This window comes from Triturus cristatus, chromosome 8 (genome assembly GCF_964204655.1).
Source record: "Triturus cristatus chromosome 8, aTriCri1.1, whole genome shotgun sequence".
Taxonomy (NCBI): domain Eukaryota; kingdom Metazoa; phylum Chordata; class Amphibia; order Caudata; family Salamandridae; genus Triturus; species Triturus cristatus.
Window position 1 is genome coordinate 760,315,883 of NC_140591.1, and position 17,070 is coordinate 760,332,952.

General features: G+C 40.9%; 4 non-coding genes across 4 annotated transcripts; all 4 read left to right on the forward strand.

The window, feature by feature from the left end:
- The first annotated feature begins 757 nt into the window (after window positions 1-757).
- On the forward strand, window positions 758-830 carry TRNAV-CAC (transfer RNA valine (anticodon CAC)). The gene has a single exon. It is a non-coding gene; the product is annotated as a tRNA-Val (tRNA).
- A 7,468-nt stretch (window positions 831-8,298) lies between these two features.
- On the forward strand, window positions 8,299-8,371 carry TRNAV-CAC (transfer RNA valine (anticodon CAC)). The gene has a single exon. It is a non-coding gene; the product is annotated as a tRNA-Val (tRNA).
- Window positions 8,372-13,237: 4,866 nt separating this feature from the next.
- On the forward strand, window positions 13,238-13,310 carry TRNAV-CAC (transfer RNA valine (anticodon CAC)). The gene has a single exon. It is a non-coding gene; the product is annotated as a tRNA-Val (tRNA).
- A 2,354-nt stretch (window positions 13,311-15,664) lies between these two features.
- TRNAV-CAC (transfer RNA valine (anticodon CAC)) lies at window positions 15,665-15,737 on the forward strand. The gene has a single exon. It is a non-coding gene; the product is annotated as a tRNA-Val (tRNA).
- Window positions 15,738-17,070: the final 1,333 nt, after the last annotated feature.

Consider the following 17,070-nt stretch of genomic DNA (forward strand, 5'->3'; position numbering starts at 1 on the left):
AGAGAAAATTCACAATGTGTTTCTTATGTTGTTATGAACAACTTATTACTCTTTCTCATTAAGCTTCAGCCACTGCAGAAATATATAAATAAGGACTGACTTCCTGTAAGACGTGTCCAAAGCTGGGACGAAATAAAAGGAGACACGTGTAAATGATAGTGCTATCGTTTGAGAAAGGGTAAGTTGAGACTGACTTTCATGCGTATTCACAGACCAAGCATGATAAAGATACCAGCATGATCTTCATTGCGGGCTTAGAGCCGGTATTAGCTTTTGAGAGGTAAGAGGATTTTGAGGGCTCGTTGGTATAGGGGTATGATTCTCGCTTTGGGTGCGAGAGGTCCCGGGTTCAAATCCCGGACGAGCCCTTTTCTTGGTACTCTTTTCAAGTTGTTTTGAAGTTTGCGTTTCAAAGCCAACATCAATTTTTTCTTTGCAGTAGTGGATAATTCTTTGCTAGAGTCTCATGCTTCAGCCCTGCCCAGTCTGAGCTAATACCAAACATTTCTCTTGACGAATTTTACAAAAATTCTGGTCTTGTATGGCGCTAGAGTCTAATGCTTCAGCCCTGCCCAGTCTGAGCTAATACCAAACATTTCTCTTTACGAATTTTACAAAAATTCTGGTCTTGCATGGCATGTAAGAGCGTTCAGCTAGGGATGTCGGGCAGGTTGCATGAAAGAAATCTAAAGCCAGAGGCCCTTGGAATAGCCAGTTCTGAGCAGTTACATTACAGAAAAATCAACTGTAAGTATCTGTTTCTGTAGTGTAGTGGTTATCACGTTCGCCTCACATGCGAAAGGTCCCCGGTTCGAAACCGGGCAGAAACAGTTGTTATATTGTGTTGGCTACAATGTTGATAGGTGCTGTTTTCCATGGAATTGTCCAAGCCCTGAATATTATTTCATGCAATCTCGTTCCAAAAAAGGGAATTCTCTCAAAACACTAAAGTAATTGGCGTGTGGATGTTTCTGTTGGTTCTCAGACCTTGCTTTCAAAAGAGCCCTGCAATCGGTTCACTGCTCACCTAGAACAAGCATTAACATGAAGAATTGTTGGCACCAACAGGAATCTTATTTTAGTGGAGTGTTTCTGGCTTTGAGTGCAGAGGCCCTCGGCTCAATTCCAAGATGATTCTTCTCAAGGTGATGATACAAATGCATTGTCACCTTTACGTTTAATGTTAGAATCATTTATTTCCAGTAGGTGGTGTAAGAATATTTGCAACAGTATGGTGATTTTTCCTAGCCATGCATGAATGAAAGCATATTACTTGCCTTTAGGTGTTTTTCTCATACATTTATATTTGCATCTTCCTTCCTAGCCTGCATGTTTGACTATCTTACAGGCTGCATGTAATAAGTATCACATCAGGGCCCTTCTTTTACTCAATTCACAACTGTTCTATCACGACATAGATAAGAAAGCTGCATCTGCTTTTGTTGTGTAGTGGTAATCAGGTTTACCTGGCGTGTGAAAGCCCCATGCTTTGAAAGTACACAGTAACAAAGAAACCGATGACTTTTATAAAAAGGTGTCATGTGTGTCTCTTACTTTGCACAAAAAGTGCCAGAGATGACTTCATTTGCAGTCACTTGAAAAGTAGGGATTCTCCAATAAATGGTAAATGGTTGAAACAAATCTGAAGAAATGCATGGCATATCTGTGTGTGTGTGTGTACGCATGTATGTATATATAGGGAGAGAGAGAGCGTCAATATAAACAGACTTTATTTCAATCAAGCTGTCTTTTCTATCCTTTAGGAGCAGAATGTTCTGATCATCAGCGCTCCAGAATGTAGTGTTTTCTTGGCAAGCATCACATATTGTGATGTGTTAGCTAAAAGTTCCATATCCTACAGACTGATATATTCCTCTGTACTTGTACCTTGGGGATTCATCAAAACCTGACATCATAAGCAACTTTCTACTGCCACAGACTGGACAGCGAAACAATTTAAAATATCCCCGAAAAAGAAAATAAGCATGCTTAATCAGAGCTTTCTGCACAGGAAGGACATTTGAGCAAGTGAGGAATAAGCACTGCTTTTGTTAATTTGCATAGGCAGAATAGAGACTTCTGGGAAAAGGCCGAAATTACAGACACAGAAAATGGCTGCATCTATAGAGAACGCTAAGAAGTGTTGGCAGCTTTTCCTCTGACCCTGACCACTTTTACAAGCAATCCTATGATAGTCAGCAGGACCCACCCTAAAAAGGAAGGGGCATCCACTTGGACCCTTTCCACCTTTTCTAAGTCTCGCCTGATCGAGCCTCATCGAGCCTCATCGAGCACTGATTGTGCAGATAAGCACATGTAATTCTCATTTCAGAAAGGTATTGGTTAGCTTGCTGCTAGCAGCTCAGTTATGTTATGATGTTAGAGGCTATGCAAGGAATGCTTTAGTCCAGCATTATGCAGTTTTTATTGCGCCTTGCATTCAACAGGAAGATCTTTAGCTTGAATCTGTGGCCTAGGTATTCACCTTGGTATTTCTATTGGCACAAAGTGACTGAGTATTTGAGAGAAAATGCACAATGTGTTTCTTATGTTGTTATGAACAACTTGTTACTCTTTCTCATTAAGCTTCAGCCACTGCAGAAATATATAAATAAGGGCTGACTTCCTGTAAGACGTGTCCAAAGCTGGGACGAAATAAAAGGAGACACTTGTAAATGATAGTGCTATCGTTTGAGAAAGGGTAAGTTGAGACTGACTTTCATGAGTATTCACAGACCAAGCATGATAAAGATACCAGCATGATCTTCATTGCGGGCTTAGAGCCGGTATTAGCTTTTGAGAGGTAAGAGGATTTTGAGGGCTCGTTGGTCTAGGGGTATGATTCTCGCTTTGGGTGCGAAAGGTCCCGGGTTCAAATCCCGGACGAGCCCTTTTCTCGGTACTCTTTTCAAGTTGTTTTGAAGTTTGCGTTTCAAAGCCAACAAGAATTTTTTCTTTGCAGTAGTTGATAATTCTTTGCTAGAGTCTCATGCTTCAGCCCTGCCCAGTCTGAGCTAATACCAAACATTTCTCTTGACGAATTTTACAAAAATTCTGGTCTTGTATGGCGCTAGAGTCTCATGCTTCAGCCCTGCCCAGTCTGAGCTAATACCAAACATTTCTCTTTACGAATTTTACAAAAATTCTGGTCTTGCATGGCATGTACGAGCGTTCAGTTAGGGATGTCGGGCAGGTTGCATGAAAGAAATCTAAAGCCAGAGGCCCTTGGAATAGCCAGTTTTGAGCAGTTTCATTACAGAAAAATCAACTGTAAGGATCTGTTTCTGTAGTGTAGTGGTTATCACGTTCGCCTCACACGCGAAAGGTCCCCGGTTTGAAACCGGGCAGAAACAGTTGTTATATTGTGTTGGCTACAATGTTGATAGGTGCTGTTTTGCCATGGAATTTTCCAAGCCCTGAAGATTATTTCATGCAATCTCGTTCCAAGAAAGGGAATTCTCTCAAAACACTAAAGTAATCGGCGTGTGGATGTTTCTGTTGGTTCTCAGACCTTGCTTTCAAAAGAGCCCTGCAATCGGTTTACTGCTCACAAAGAACAAGCATTAACATGGAGAATTGTTGGCACCAACAGGAATCTTATTTTAGTGGAGTGTTTCTGGCTTTGAATGCAGAGGCCCTCGGCTCAATTCCAAGATGATCCTTCTAAAGGTGATGAAACAAATGCATTGTCCCCTTTACGTTTAATGTCAGAATCATTTATTTCCAGTCGGTGGTGTAAGAATGTTTGCAACAGTATGGTGATTTTTCCTAGCCATGCATGAATGAAAGCATATCACTCGCCTTTAGGTGTTTTTCTAATACATTTATATTTGCATCTTCCTTCCTAGCTTGCATGTTTGACTATCTTACAGGCTGCATGTAATAAGTATCACATCAGGGCCCTTCTTTTACTCAATTAACAACTGTTCTATCACGACATAGATAAGAAAGCTGCATCTGCTTTTGTTGTGTAGTGGTAATCAGGTTTACCTGACGTGTGAAAGCCCCATGCTTTGAAAGTACACAGTAACAAAGAAACCGATGACTTTTATAAAAAGGTGTCATGTGTGTCTCTTACTTTGCACAAAAAGTGCCAGAGATGACTTCATTTGCAGTCACTTGAAAAGTAGGGATTCTCCAATAAATGGTAAATGGTTGAAACAAATCTGAAGAAATGCATGGCATACCTGTGTGTGTGTGTGTACGCATGTATGTATATATAGGGAGAGAGAGAGTGTCAATATAAACAGACTTTATTTCAATCAAGCTGTCTTTTCTATCCTTTAGGAGCAGAATGTTCTGATCATCAGCGCTCCAGAATGTAGTGTTTTCTTGGCAAGCATCACATATTGTGATGTGTTAGCTAAAAGTTCCATATCCTACAGACTGATATATTCCTCTGTACTTGTACCTTGGGGATTCATCAAAACCTGGCATCATAAGCAGCTTTCTACTGCCACAGACTGGACAGCGAAACAATTTAAAATATCCCAGAAAAAGAAAATAAGCATGCTTAATCAGAGCTTTCTGGACAGGAAGGACATTTGAGCAAGTGAGGAATAAGCACTGCTTTTGTTAATTTGCATAGGCAGAATAGAGACTTCTGGGAAAAGGCCGAAATTACAGACACAGAAAATGGCTGCATCTATAGAGAACGCTAAGAAGTGTTGGCAGCTTTTCCTCTGACCCTGACCACTTTTACAAGCAATCCTATGATAGTCAGCAGGACCCACCCTAAAAAGGAAGGGGCATCCACTTGGACCCTTTCCACCTTTTCTAAGTCTCGCCTAATCGAGCACTGATTGAGCAGATAAGCACATGTAATTCTCATTTCAGAAAGGTATTGGTTAGCTTGCTGCTAGCAGCTCAGTTATGTTATGATGTTAGAGGCTATGCAAGGAATGCTTTAGTCCAGCATTATGCAGTTTTTATTGCGCCTTGCATTCAACAGGAAGATCTTTAGCTTGAATCTGTGGCCTAGGTATTCACCTTGGTATTTCTATTGGCACAAAGTGAATGAGTATTTGAGAGAAAATGCACAATGTGTTTCTTATGTTGTTATGAACAACTTATTACTCTTTCTCATTAAGCTTCAGCCACTGCAGAAATATATAAATAAGGGCTGACTTCCTGTAAGACGTGTCCAAAGCTGGGACGAAATAAAAGGAGACACTTGTAAATGATAGTGCTATCGTTTGAGAAAGGGTAAGTTGAGACTGACTTTCATGCGTATTCACAGACCAAGCATGATATAGATACCAGCATGATCTTCATTGCGGGCTTAGAGCCGGTATTAGCTTTTGAGAGGTAAGAGGATTTTGAGGGCTCGTTGGTCTAGGGGTATGATTCTCACTTTCGGTGCGAGAGGTCCCAGGTTAAAATCCCGGACGAGCCCTTTTCTTGGTACTCTTTTCAAGTTGTTTTGAAGTTTGCGTTTCAAAGCCAACATAAATTTTTTCTTTGCAGTAGTGGATAATTCTTTGGTAGAGTCTCATGCTTCAGCCCTGCCCAGTCTGAGCTAATACCAAACATTTCTCTTGACAAATTTTACAAAAATTCTGGTCTTGCATGGCGCTAGAGTCTCATGCTTCAGCCCTGCCCAGTCTGAGCTAATACCAAACATTACTCTTTACGAATTTTACAAAAATTCTGGTCTTGCATGGCATGTACGAGCGTTCAGCTAGGGATGTCGGGCAGGTTGTATGAAAGAAATCTAAAGCCATAGGCCCTTGGAATAGCCAGTTCTGAGCAGTTTCATTACAGAAAAATCAACTGTAAGTATCTGTTTCTGTAGTGTAGTGGTTATCACGTTCGCCTCACACGCAAAAGGTCCCCGGTTCGAAACCGGGCAGAAACAGTTGTTAAATTGTGTTGGCTACAATGTTGATAGGTGCTGTTTTGCCATGGAATTGTCCAAGCCCTGAAGATTATTTCATGCAATCTCTTTTCAAGAAAGGGAATTCTCTCAAAACACTAAAGTAATCGGCGTGTGGATGTATCTGTTGGTTCACAGACCTTGCTTTCAAAAGAGCCCTGCAATCGGTTCACTGCTCACCTAGAACAAGCATTAACATGGAGAATTGTTGGCACCAACAGGAATCTTATTTTAGTGGAGTGTTTCTGGCTTTGAATGCAGAGGCCCTCGGCTCAATTCCAAGATGATCCTTCTAAAGGTGATGAAACAAATGCATTGTCCCCTTTACGTTTAATGTCAGAATCATTTATTTCCAGTCAGTGGTGTAAGAATGTTTGCAACAGTATGGTGATTTTTCCTAGCCATGCATGAATGAAAGCATATCACTCGCCTTTAGGTGTTTTTCTAATACATTTATATTTGCATCTTCCTTCCTAGCCTGCATGTTTGACTATCTTACAGGCTGCATGTAATAAGTATCACATCAGGGCCCTTCTTTTACTCAATTAACAACTGTTCTATCACGACATAGATAAGAAAGCTGCATCTGCTTTTGTTGTGTAGTGGTAATCAGGTTTACCTGGCGTGTGAAAGCCCCATGCTTTGAAAGTACACAGTAACAAAGAAACCGATGACTTTTATAAAAAGGTGTCATGTGTGTCTCTTACTTGGCACAAAAAGTGCCAGAGATGACTTCATTTGCAGTCACTTGAAAAGTAGGGATTCTCCAATAAATGGTAAATGGTTGAAACAAATCTGAAGAAATGCATGGCATACCTGTGTGTGTGTGTGTACGCATGTATGTATATATAGGGAGAGAGAGAGCGTCAATATAAACAGACTTTATTTCAATCAAGCTGTCTTTTCTATCCTTTAGGAGCAGAATGTTCTGATCATCAGCGCTCCAGAATGTAGTGTTTTCTTGGCAAGCATCACATATTGTGATGTGTTAGCTAAAAGTTCCATATCCTACAGACTGATATATTCCTCTGTACTTGTACCTTGGGGATTCATCAAAACCTGGCATCATAAGCAGCTTTCTACTGCCACAGACTGGACAGCGAAACAATTTAAAATATCCCAGAAAAAGAAAATAAGCATGCTTAATCAGAGCTTTCTGGACAGGAAGGACATTTGAGCAAGTGAGGAATAAGCAGTGCTTTTGTTAATTTGCATAGGCAGAATAGAGACTTCTGGGAAAAGGCCGAAATTACAGACACAGAAAATGGCTGCATCTATAGAGAACGCTAAGAAGTGTTGGCAGCTTTTCCTCTGACCCTGACCACTTTTACAAGCAATCCTATGATAGTCAGTAGGACCCACCCTAAAAAGGAAGGGGCATCCACTTGGACCCTTTCCACCTTTTCTAAGTCTCGCCTGATCAAGCCTCATCGAGCACTGATTGAGCAGATAAGCACATGTAATTCTCATTTCAGAAAGGTATTGGTTAGCTTGCTGCTAGCAGCTCAGTTATGTTATGATGTTAGAGGCCATGCGAGGAATGCTTTAGTCCAGCATTATGCAGTTTTTATTGCGCCTTGCATTCAACAGGAAGATCTTTAGCTTGAATCTGTGGCCTAGGTATTCACCTTGGTATTTCTATTGGCACAAAGTGAATGAGTATTTGAGAGAAAATGCACAATGTGTTTCTTATGTTGTTATGAACAACTTGTTACTCTTTCTCATTAAGCTTCAGCCACTGCAGAAATATATAAATAAGGGCTGACTTCCTGTAAGACGTGTCCAAAGCTGGGACGAAATAAAAAGAGACACTTGTAAATGATAGTGCTATCGTTTGAGAAAGGGTAAGTTGAGACTGACTTTCATGCGTATTCACAGACCAAGCATGATAAAGATACCAGTATGATTTTCATTGCGGGCTAAGAGCCGGTATTAGCTTTTGAGAGGTAAGAGGGTTTTGAGGGCTCGTTGGTCTAGGGTTATGATTCTCGCTTTGGGTGCGAGAGGTCCCGGGTTCAAATCCCGGACGAGCACTTTTCTTGGTACTCTTTTCAAGTTGTTTTGAAGTTTGCGTTTCAAAGCCAACATCAATTTTTTCTTTGCAGTAGTGGATAATTCTTTGCTAGAGTCTCATGCTTCAGCCCTGCCCAGTCTGAGCTAATACCAAACATTTCTCTTGACGAATTTTACAAAAATTCTGGTCTTGTATGGCGCTAGAGTCTAATGCTTCAGCCCTGCCCAGTCTGAGCTAATACCAAACATTTCTCTTTACGAATTTTACAAAAATTCTGGTCTTGCATGGCATGTAAGAGCGTTTAGCTAGGGATGTCGGGCAGGTTGCATGAAAGAAATCTAAAGCCAGAGGCCCTTGGAATAGCCAGTTCTGAGCAGTTACATTACAGAAAAATCAACTGTAAGTATCTGTTTCTGTAGTGTAGTGGTTATCACGTTCGCCTCACACGCGAAAGGTCCCCGGTTCGAAACCGGGCAGAAACAGTTGTTATATTGTGTTGGCTACAATGTTGATAGGTGCTGTTTTGCCATGGAATTGTCCAAGCCCTGAAGATTATTTCATGCAATCTCGTTCCAAAAAAGGGAATTCTCTCAAAACACTAAAGTAATTGGCGTGTGGATGTTTCTGTTGGTTCTCAGACCTTGCTTTCAAAAGAGCCCTGCAATCGGTTCACTGCTCACCTAGAACAAGCATTAACATGAAGAATTGTTGGCACCAACAGGAATCTTATTTTAGTGGAGTGTTTCTGGCTTTGAGTGCAGAGGCCCTCGGCTCAATTCCAAGATGATTCTTCTCAAGGTGATGATACAAATGCATTGTCACCTTTACGTTTAATGTTAGAATCATTTATTTCCAGTAGGTGGTGTAAGAATATTTGCAACAGTATGGTGATTTTTCCTAGCCATGCATGAATGAAAGCATATCACTCGCCTTTAGGTGTTTTTCTAATACATTTATATTTGCATCTTCCTTCCTAGCCTGCATGTTTGACTATCTTACAGGCTGCATGTAATAAGTATCACATCAGGGCCCTTCTTTTACTCAATTCACAACTGTTCTATCACGACATAGATAAGAAAGCTGCATCTGCTTTTGTTGTGTAGTGGTAATCAGGTTTACCTGGCGTGTGAAAGCCCCATGCTTTGAAAGTACACAGTAACAAAGAAACCGATGACTTTTATAAAAAGGTGTCATGTGTGTCTCTTACTTTGCACAAAAAGTGCCAGAGATGACTTCATTTGCAGTCACTTGAAAAGTAGGGATTCTCCAATAAATGGTAAATGGTTGAAACAAATCTGAAGAAATGCATGGCATATCTGTGTGTGTGTGTGTGTGTACGCATGTATGTATATATAGGGAGAGAGAGAGCGTCAATATAAACAGACTTTATTTCAATCAAGCTGTCTTTTCTATCCTTTAGGAGCAGAATGTTCTGATCATCAGCGCTCCAGAATGTAGTGTTTTCTTGGCAAGCATCACATATTGTGATGTGTTAGCTAAAAGTTCCATATCCTACAGACTGATATATTCCTCTGTACTTGTACCTTGGGGATTCATCAAAACCTGACATCATAAGCAACTTTCTACTGCCACAGACTGGACAGCGAAACAATTTAAAATATCCCAGAAAAAGAAAATAAGCATGCTTAATCAGAGCTTTCTGCACAGTTAGGACATTTGAGCAAGTGAGGAATAAGCACTGCTTTTGTTAATTTGTATAGGCAGAATAGAGACTTCTGGGAAAAGGCCGAAATTACAGACACAGAAAATGGCTGCATCTATAGAGAACGCTAAGAAGTGTTGGCAGCTTTTCCTCTGACCCTGACCACTTTTACAAGCAATCCTATGATAGTCAGCAGGACCCACCCTAAAAAGGAAGGGGCATCCACTTGGACCCTTTCCACCTTTTCTAAGTCTCGCCTGATCGAGCCTCATCGAGCACTGATTGAGCAGATAAGCACATGTAATTCTCATTTCAGAAAGGTATTGGTTAGCTTGCTGCTAGCAGCTCAGTTATGTTATGATGTTAGAGGCTATGCAAGGAATGCTTTAGTCCAGCATTATGCAGTTTTTATTGCGCCTTGCATTCAACAGGAAGATCTTTAGCTTGAATCTGTGGCCTAGGTATTCACCTTGGTATTTCTATTGGCACAAAGTGAATGAGTATTTGAGAGAAAATGCACAATGTGTTTCTTATGTTGTTATGAACAACTTGTTACTCTTTCTCATTAAGCTTCAGCCACAGCAGAAATATATAAATAAGGGCTGACTTCCTGTAAGACGTGTCCAAAGCTGGGACGAAATAAAAGGAGACACTTGTAAATGATAGTGCTATCGTTTGAGAAAGGGTAAGTTGAGACTGACTTTCATGCGTATTCACAGACCAAGCATGATAAAGATACCAGCATGATCTTCATTGCGGGCTTAGAGCCGGTATTAGCTTTTGAGAGGTAAGAGGATTTTGAGGGCTCGTTGGTCTAGGGGTATGATTCTCGCTTTGGGTGCGAGAGGTCCCGGGTTCAAATCCCGGATGAGCCCTTTTCTTGGTACTCTTTTCAAGTTGTTTAGAAGTTTGCGTTTCAAAGCCAACATCAATTTTTTCTTTGCAGTAGTGCATAATTCTTTGCTAGAGTCTCATGCTTCAGCCCTGCCCAGTCTGAGCGAATACCAAACATTTCTCTTGACGAATTTTACAAAAATTCTGGTCTTGCATGGCATGTACGAGCGTTCAGCTAGGGATGTCGGGCAGGTTGCATGAAAGAAATCTAAAGCCAGAGGCCCTTGGAATAGCCAGTTCTGAGCAGTTTCATTACAGAAAAATCAACTGTAAGTATCTGTTTCTGTGGTGTAGTGGTTATCACGTTTGCCTCACACGCGAAAGGTCCACGGTTCAAAACCGGGCAGAAACAGTTGTTATATTGTGTTGGCTACAATGTTGATAGGTGCTGTTTTGCCATGGAATTGTCCAAGCCCTGAAGATTATTTCCTGCAATCTCGTTCCAAGAAAGGGAATTCTCTCAAAACACTAAAGTAATCGGCGTGTGGATGTTTCTGTTGGTTCTCAGACCTTGCTTTCAAAAGAGCCCTGCAATCGGTTCACTGCTCACCTAGAACAAGCATTAACATGGAGAATTGTTGGCACCAACAGGAATCTTATTTTAGTGGAGTGTTTCTGGCTTTGAGTGCAGAGACCTCGGCTCAATTCCAAGATGATTCTTCTCAAGGTGATGATACAAATGCATTGTCACCTTTACGTTTAATGTCAGAATCATTTATTTCCAGTCGGTGGTGTAAGAATGTTTGCAACAGTATGGTGATTTTTCCTAGCCATGCATGAATGAAAGCATATCACTCGCCTTTAGGTGTTTTTCTAATACATTTATATTTGCATCTTCCTTCCTAGCCTGCATGTTTGACTAACTTACAGGCTGCATGTAATAAGTATCACATCAGGGCCCTTCTTTTACTCAATTCACAACTGTTCTATCACGACATAGATAAGAAAGCTGCATCTGCTTTTGTTGTGTAGTGGTAATCAGGTTTACCTGGCGTGTGAAAGCCCCATGCTTTGAAAGTACACAGTAACAAAGAAACCGATGACTTTTATAAAAAGGTGTCATGTGTGTCTCTTACTTTGCACAAAAAGTGCCAGAGATGACTTCATTTGCAGTCACTTGAAAAGTAGGGATTCTCCAATAAATGGTAAATGGTTGAAACAAATCTGAAGAAATGCATGGCATACCTGTGTGTGTGTGTGTACGCATGTATGTATATATAGGGAGAGAGAGAGCGTCAATATAAACAGACTTTATTTCAATCAAGCTGTCTTTTCTATCCTTTAGGAGCAGAATGTTCTGATCATCAGCGCTCCAGAATGTAGTGTTTTCTTGGCAAGCATCACATATTGTGATGTGTTAGCTAAAAGTTCCATATCCTACAGACTGATATATTCCTCTGTACTTGTACCTTGGGGATTCATCAAAACCTGGCATCATAAGCAGCTTTCTACTGCCACAGACTGGACAGCGAAACAATTTAAAATATCCCAGAAAAAGAAAATAGGCATGCTTAATCAGAGCTTTCTGGACAGGAAGGACATTTGAGCAAGTGAGGAATAAGCACTGCTTTTGTTAATTTGCATAGGCAGAATAGAGACTTCTGGGAAAAGGCCGAAATTACAGACACAGAAAATGGCTGCATCTATAGAGAACGCTAAGAAGTGTTGGCAGCTTTTCCTCTGACCCTGACCACTTTTACAAGCAATCCTATGATAGTCAGCAGGACCCACCCTAAAAAGGAAGGGGCATCCACTTGGACCCTTTCCACCTTTTCTAAGTCTCGCCTCATCGAGCCTCATCGAGCACTGATTGAGCAGATAAGCACATGTAATTCTCATTTCAGAAAGGTATTGGTTAGCTTGCTGCTAGCAGTTCAGTTATGTTATGATGTTAGAGGCTATGCAAGGAATGCTTTAGTCCAGTATTATGCAGTTTTTATTGCTCCTTGCATTCAACAGGAAGATCTTTAGCTTGAATCTGTGGCCTAGGTATTCACCTTGGTGTTTCTATTGGCACAAAGTGAATGAGTATTTGAGAGAAAATGCACAATGTGTTTCTTATGTTGTTATGAACAACTTATTACTCTTTCTCATTAAGCTTCAGCCACTGCAGAAATATATAAATAAGGACTGACTTCCTGTAAGACGTGTCCAAAGCTGGGACGAAATAAAAGGAGACACGTGTAAATGATAGTGCTATCGTTTGAGAAAGGGTAAGTTGAGACTGACTTTCATGCGTATTCACAGACCAAGCATGATAAAGATACCAGCATGATCTTCATTGCGGGCTTAGAGCCGGTATTAGCTTTTGAGAGGTAAGAGGATTTTGAGGGCTCGTTGGTCTAGGGGTATGATTCTCGCTTTGGGTGCGAGAGGTCCCGGATTCAAATCCCGGACGAGCCCTTTTCTTGGTACTCTTTTCAGTTGTTTTGAAGTTTGCGTTTCAAAGCCAACATCAAGTTTTTCTTTGCAGTAGTGGATAATTCTTTGCTAGAGTCTCATGCTTCAGCCCTGCCCAGTCTGAGCTAATACCAAACATTTCTCTTGACGAATTTTACAAAAATTCTGGTCTTGTATGGCGCTAGAGTCTAATGCTTCAGCCCTGCCCAGTCTGAGCTAATACCAAACATTTCTCTTTACGAATTTTACAAAAATTCTGGTCTTGCATGGCATGTAAGAGCGTTTAGCTAGGGATGTCGGGCAGGTTGCATGAAAGAAATCTAAAGCCAGAGGCCCTTGGAATAGCCAGTTCTGAGCAGTTACATTACAGAAAAATCAACTGTAAGTATCTGTTTCTGTAGTGTAGTGGTTATCACGTTCGCCTCACACGCGAAAGGTCCCCGGTTCGAAACCGGGCAGAAACAGTTGTTATATTGTGTTGGCTACAATGTTGATAGGTGCTGTTTTGCCATGGAATTGTCCAAGCCCTGAAGATTATTTCATGCAATCTCGTTCCAAAAAAGGGAATTCTCTCAAAACACTAAAGTAATTGGCGTGTGGATGTTTCTGTTGGTTCTCAGACCTTGCTTTCAAAAGAGCCCTGCAATCGGTTCACTGCTCACCTAGAACAAGCATTAACATGAAGAATTGTTGGCACCAACAGGAATCTTATTTTAGTGGAGTGTTTCTGGCTTTGAGTGCAGAGGCCCTCGGCTCAATTCCAAGATGATTCTTCTCAAGGTGATGATACAAATGCATTGTCACCTTTACGTTTAATGTTAGAATCATTTATTTCCAGTAGGTGATGTAAGAATGTTTGCAACAGTATGGTGATTTTTCCTAGCCATGCATGAATGAAAGCATATCACTCGCCTTTAGGTGTTTTTCTAATACATTTATATTTGCATCTTCCTTCCTAGCCTGCATGTTTGACTATCTTACAGGCTGCATGTAATAAGTATCACATCAGGGCCCTTCTTTTACTCAATTCACAACTGTTCTATCACGACATAGATAAGAAAGCTGCATCTGCTTTTGTTGTGTAGTGGTAATCAGGTTTACCTGGCGTGTGAAAGCCCCATGCTTTGAAAGTACACAGTAACAAAGAAACCGATGACTTTTATAAAAAGGTGTCATGTGTGTCTCTTACTTTGCACAAAAAGTGCCAGAGATGACTTCATTTGCAGTCACTTGAAAAGTAGGGATTCTCCAATAAATGGTAAATGGTTGAAACAAATCTGAAGAAATGCATGGCATATCTGTGTGTGTGTGTGTGTGTACGCATGTATGTATATATAGGGAGAGAGAGAGCGTCAATATAAACAGACTTTATTTCAATCAAGCTGTCTTTTCTATCCTTTAGGAGCAGAATGTTCTGATCATCAGCGCTCCAGAATGTAGTGTTTTCTTGGCAAGCATCACATATTGTGATGTGTTAGCTAAAAGTTCCATATCCTACAGACTGATATATTCCTCTGTACTTGTACCTTGGGGATTCATCAAAACCTGACATCATAAGCAACTTTCTACTGCCACAGACTGGACAGCGAAACAATTTAAAATATCCCAGAAAAAGAAAATAAGCATGCTTAATCAGAGCTTTCTGCACAGGAAGGACATTTGAGCAAGTGAGGAATAAGCACTGCTTTTGTTAATTTGTATAGGCAGAATAGAGACTTCTGGGAAAAGGCCGAAATTACAGACACAGAAAATGGCTGCATCTATAGAGAACGCTAAGAAGTGTTGGCAGCTTTTCCTCTGACCCTGACCACTTTTACAAGCAATCCTATGATAGTCAGCAGGACCCACCCTAAAAAGGAAGGGGCATCCACTTGGACCCTTTCCACCTTTTCTAAGTCTCGCCTGATCGAGCCTCATCGAGCACTGATTGAGCAGATAAGCACATGTAATTCTCATTTCCGAAAGGGATTGGTTAGCTTGTTGCTAGCAGCTCAGTTATGTTATGATGTTAGAGGCTATGCAAGGAATACTTTAGTCCAGCATTATGCAGTTTTTATTGCGCCTTGCATTCAACAGGAAGATCTTTAGCTTGAATCTGTGGCCTAGGTATTCACCTTGGAATTTCTATTGGCACAAAGTGAATGAGTATTTGAGAGAAAATGCACAATGTGTTTCTTATGTTGTTATGAACAACTTGTTACTCTTTCTCATTAAGCTTCAGCCACTGCAGAAATATATAAATAAGGGCTGACTTCCTGTAAGACGTGTCCAAAGCTGGGACGAAATAAAAGGAGACACTTGTAAATGATAGTGCTATCGTTTGAGAAAGGGTAAGTTGAGACTGACTTTCATGCGTATTCACAGACCAAGCATGATAAAGATACCAGCATGATCTTCATTGCGGGCTTAGAGCCGGTATTAGCTTTTGAGAGGTAAGGGGATTTTGAGGGCTTGTTGGTCTTGGGGTATGATTCTCGCTTTGGGTGCGAGAGGTCCCGGGTTCAAATCCCGGACGAGCACTTTTCTTGGTACTCTTTTCAAGTTGTTTTGAAGTTTGCGTTTCGAAGCCAACATCAATTTTTTCTTTGCAGTAGTGGATAATTCTTTGCTAGAGTCTCATGCTTCAGCCCTGCCCAGTCTGAGCTAATACCAAACATTTCTCTTGACGAATTTTACAAAAATTCTGGTCTTGCATGGCATGTACGAGCGTTCAGCTAGGGATGTCGGGCAGGTTGCATGAAAGAAATCTAAAGCCAGAGGCCCTTGGAATGGCCAGTTCTGAGCAGTTTCATTACAGAAAAATCAGCTGTAAGTATCTGTTTCTGTGGTGTAGTGGTTATCACGTTTGCCTCACACGCGAAAGGTCCCCGGTTCGAAACCGGGCAGAAACAGTTGTTATATTGTGTTGGCTACAATGTTGATAGGTGCCGTTTTGCCATGGAATTGTCCAAGCCCTGAAGATTATTTCATGCAATCTCGTTCCAAGAAAGGGAATTCTCTCAAAACACTAAAGTAATCGGCGTGTGGATGTTTCTGTTGGTTCTCAGACCTTGCTTTCAAAAGAGCCCTGCAATCGGTTCACTGCTCACCTAGAATAAGCATTAACATGGAGAATTGTTGGCACCAACCGGAATCTTATTTTAGTGGAGTGTTTCTGGCTTTGAGTGCAGAGACCTCGGCTCAATTCCAAGATGATTCTTCTCAAGGTGATGATACAAATGCATTGTCACCTTTACGTTTAATGTCAGAATCATTTATTTCCAGTCGGTGGTGTAAGAATGTTTGCAACAGTATGGTGATTTTTCCTAGCCATGCATGAATGAAAGCATATCACTCGCCTTTAGGTGTTTTTCTAATACATTTATATTTGCATCTTCCTTCCTAGCCTGCATGTTTGACTATCTTACAGGCTGCATGTAATAAGTATCACATCAGGGCCCTTCTTTTACTCAATTCACAACTGTTCTATCACGACATAGATAAGAAAGCTGCATCTGCTTTTGTTGTGTAGTGGTAATCAGGTTTACCTGGCGTGTGAAAGCCCCATGCTTTGAAAGTACACAGTAACAAAGAAACCGATGACTTTTATAAAAAGGTGTCATGTGTGTCTCTTACTTTGCACAAAAAGTGCCAGAGATGACTTCATTTGCAGTCACTTGAAAAGTAGGGATTCTCCAATAAATGGTAAATGGTTGAAACAAATCTGAAGAAATGCATGGCATACCTGTGTGTGTGTGTGTACGCATGTATGTATATATAGGGAGAGAGAGAGCGTCAATATAAACAGACTTTATTTCAATCAAGCTGTCTTTTCTATCCTTTAGGAGCAGAATGTTCTGATCATCAGCGCTCCAGAATGTAGTGTTTTCTTGGCAAGCATCACATATTGTGATGTGTTAGCTAAAAGTTCCATATCCTACAGACTGATATATTCCTCTGTACTTGTACCTTGGGGATTTATCAAAACCTGGCATCATAAGCAGCTTTCTACTGCCACAGACTGGACAGCGAAACAATTTAAAATATCCCAGAAAAAGAAAATAGGCATGCTTAATCAGAGCTTTCTGGACAGGAAGGACATTTGAGCAAGTGAGGAATAAGCACTGCTTTTGTTAATTTGCATAGGCAGAATAGAGACTTCTGGGAAAAGGCCGAAATTACAGACACAGAAAATGGCTGCATCTATAGAGAACGCTAAGAAGTGTTGGCAGCTTTTCCTCTAAC